Source organism: Mus pahari, chromosome 3 (assembly GCF_900095145.1).
Source record: "Mus pahari chromosome 3, PAHARI_EIJ_v1.1, whole genome shotgun sequence".
Classification (NCBI taxonomy): Eukaryota; Metazoa; Chordata; class Mammalia; order Rodentia; family Muridae; genus Mus; species Mus pahari.
The window spans coordinates 151,565,064-151,569,055 of NC_034592.1; positions in this window are offsets into that span (position 1 = coordinate 151,565,064).

Below are 3,992 nucleotides of genomic sequence, written 5' to 3' on the forward strand. Positions count from 1 at the left end.
GGAAAGCAGGCAGGAAAGCAGGCAGGCAGGCAGGCAGGCAGGCAGGCAGGCAGGCAGGCAGGCAGGCAGGAAAGCACACAGGAAGGCAGGCAGCATTGCTTGTTCTGGATTTTGTTCTTTAAGGCAGACAAGAACCTTAGTTCAAAAGGGGGGAGCACCCTTAATTGTACATCTTGAGGGAGGATTGGAATGTTCCGGAAGAGTACGTCAGGCAAAATATATTATCACAGCCCCTTTGTAGAAGTCACAACCTGTCCCAGCTGGAAAGGAAGAGATGAGTTTTTTCAAAGCGCAGCACTTGCCTGGCCTTGAGCTCGTCCTGGGGGAGTCAGTAAGACCGAAGACACTTTATGGTAAATTCACAGGAGGTTGGAACTTTCTCACAGGATGTTAGGGCCGCTGGAAGGCAGGAATACAGAGTGTCACTCACGTGCCAGTGGGGACTGTGGTGTTAACTGTCATTGTCCACCACCACCAGCGTCTGTCTTTGTGCTAAAATCTGAAGAAGTCAAACAGGAGACCTTCTAAGTGTCATAGATACTAAGGCAAAGATTTAAGTGCAAGAGGCCAATGAGGGAGAAGATATCTGAATGACAGGGAGGAGGGCAGAGACCCAGGCCAGGAAGGATGAGAACAGCAAAGAGAGCAAGAGGGCTTTGCAAGTGGTGCTCATGGCTACCTGGGACTCCCATTCCCCAGTGGGCATCTTGTGGGTGGTGAACAGGGATCACAGGATGACTCCAATGCAGGTTCAAAGGCACTTGAAGATTCTTCCACCAAACCCCATTGGTTATGAGGGACACCTCTCCTAAGAACCTTGCATCTCTAGTGTACAGGCAGCTTCTGGAAATTGTCGTACAGGAGGGTCCTGGTGGCTGCAGTCGGAATATGTCCTGGAAGCCGTGTGACAAGATGTTGGATTGGGAATGTGGGTAGAGCTTCTTCAGTTTCTGCCACATTTTCCTGTGTTACCATATACAGTTAGATTTAAGGGAAATAACAAGTGTTTTGCAGATTAGATGACTAGTTAAGAAGATAGGATCCACTAAGAATCATGGTTTATCTTTAAATGAAATGAGAGGTTCAAGTTTCTCCTATGGCTGAGTTAGCCCAACTTTCAGGAAGTGAGGGTGGGCCAAAATGGGCCTGGCCCTGGGAAGGGAGCACAGGGAAGTCCAACTGCTCAGGGGAGCAAGTAAATGAAGCACCAGGGAGAGTGATGAAGTAACCCCACTCATTGATTGTTTTAATTTTCTTTCCTTTGTGCTCAGTTAAACACCCATCGTTGCAGATTTCAAGGTAGCTAAAAGGTGAGTTAGCACCTTTTTTAAAGAGTCATGCAGAACCAAAAGATCTCATATCTACAAAAGAGAATGGCTGTCGTGTGTGTACAATGCAATGAAGAGTGTACGGGCAACTGTGTATGTGTGTGTGTGAGTGTGTGAGTGTATGTGTGTGTCTGTGTGTGCGTGCGTGTGTGTGTGTCTGTGTGTGCATGCCTGTGTGTGTGTGTTTATGTGTATGTGTATCTATGTGCTCATCAGAAGAGGCGCATACATGTTTTATCACAGGAGTAGACAGAGGGTCAAACTTGACAAATGGCACACTTAAACAACGTAAGAGAATTGGACCGATTCTCTTACCCCGACAGTAAAGCTATGGCGTTATGTGGGAGGGGGAAAGAAAGCTATCAAAGGCAGTGGAGAGTCAGGGATGAAGTTGAAGCTCTGTTCTGGTAGTTTCTGTTAGTCCACTCATGAAAACAAAAACATGGCTTTTCGATTCGGAGAAAAGACAAAAAGGATGGACATTTGAATTTGACCGGCTTGAATATTTAGACTTCTAAAACTCAAGGTAGACAGGGCGATAGGAAATTATGTTTATGGTGATTTGCTGGTCTGTTAAGTTCTAGCGGAAACTGCACAAAGTCAGAAATTGTAGGCAAAGTTAAAGGCTGGCCAGGAAGCAGCTTGTGTGGGAGGTCTAGAGCAGGCGAGTCTATGGAGATAGAGAGCCAGTGATGGGGAGGAGGGGGCTGGGGGGAGGGGGAGGGGGAGGGGCCACGGCCTGGGGGGAGGACTGGAAGTGACCTGAATCCTATGGATGTGGTGGCTGCACATTCCGGGTGTACTCAACCCCTACAAATGGTGCATTTAAATTTTTAAATTTTTATTGTTGACATGTATGTGAGTGTGAGTATGTGTGAACAAGTGTCTGCAGGTGCTCACAGATTCCAGAAGCCCGCTCCAGATGCCCCGGAGCTGGAGTTCCCGGTTGTCATGCACTGCCCTCTGTGGCTGGGAGCTGGACAGAGACCCTGTAAGAGCAGCACTGGCTCCTCCAGCTGAGCCACCCCTCCAGCTCCAGCACACTTCCAAATGGTTGATTTTATTTCCTGTGAACCCCCTATCCCACACAATAACCTACAGAAGGGAGCCCTATACAATTCCTAAAACTCTTCAAAACTGACAAAGTCGCCAGAAACAAGTAAATGTCACAGTCAACAAGGTCCTGAGGGGACAAAACATCTAAATGTCATGTAGCCTCCCATGTTGCCTCAGGACAAAAGAGAGGCCCGGGTAAAAAACCAGGGAACTCAGAATAAAAGGAACAAGGCAAACACATTCATTTATAAGTCAAAGCAGGTGTCATCTGGGGATCTGGGGGACGAAGTGTCAAGGGAAGGGGACACAGACGCAGGGTGTGCTGAGACTGCGTTATTTAAACATTTTAATCAATTTGTATCTATCTATCACCTATCTATTATCTATCTACCTATCATCGATCTTCCTATCTACTATAGCATCTGTCTGTCTGTCTGTCTGTCTATCATCTATCTATCTATCCTCTACTTGTATGTGTGCCCGCTCATGCCACAGCCTGTGTGGAAGTTAGAGGACAACTTGCAGAAGCCAGTTCTCTCTATCCATCATGTGGGTCACGGGGACGAAACCCAGGTCACCAGTCTTGGTAGCAAGTACCTTTATCTATTGAATTCACCTCTCTGGCCATAAGCCCTATGTCACCAGTTTTTGTGATCTCTTTCAATTTTTCTATGATTTGGAGCTCCTCTGAATTTCATTCATTCATTCATTCATTCATTCATTCATTTTTGAGACCAAGTCTTATTATATAGATCAGGTCTGGTTTGTACTCCTGCCTCCACCTCTCGAGTGCTGAGATCATAGGTGTGCACCACTCTTGGACACTTCACAGCTGGAAGAGTTTATTATAACTCATCATGCTACGTGGTCTCTCCTTGAACCGGGAACTTGCTCCACTGACTGGGATCTGCCCGCCTGTGCCTCCTCTCCAGCACTGGGGTTATGGCACACCACTGTGCCTGATTCTTATGTCAGTTTGGGGGGACTTGAACTCAGGTCCTCATGCGTCCCCAGGAATCCCTCCATCCATGGAGCCATCTCTCCAGCCCTTTCTGACACCTTGTGACTCTCCATGGTAACCACCCAGAGAAGATGCTTACCAGCAGAAGGCCAGCATGGGCCTGTGGGGTGAACAACACTTGTGGTTTTCAAATCTTCCCATCAGCTTCTGAAGTATGACCCTGTTCATGCACCTGGCCTTCTGCCCCGTACCCCTTGACCTTCTGTCCTAGTTTGCAGGGAATGAAACTGAACCTTGGAAATTCTTCCCATAGGTCGCGCTGTTTGGAAGCGATGGATCTGGGTTAGAACCCCGGACAGCATCGATGCTTAGGTTCTTGTCAGCACATCTGTCTCAGCTCAGAGAAGCTGTTGAATCAAATGAAGAAAGAGTTCAATGACACTTTGCTACCCAGAGGCAACTCTGGAACATTCTCAGGCTCCCATACATGGGGCCAAGCTTGCCTTCCGTCTACTGTCATCTCCCAGCCTCCAGGATCTAAAGCTTGCCTTCCACCCTGCAAACCTTTCTCCCCTCCACTCTGGTTTTCAAGTTTGATTTACTGATATTTCCTTGTCTAAATGATAAAATAGAGAAAGCTTTTACCG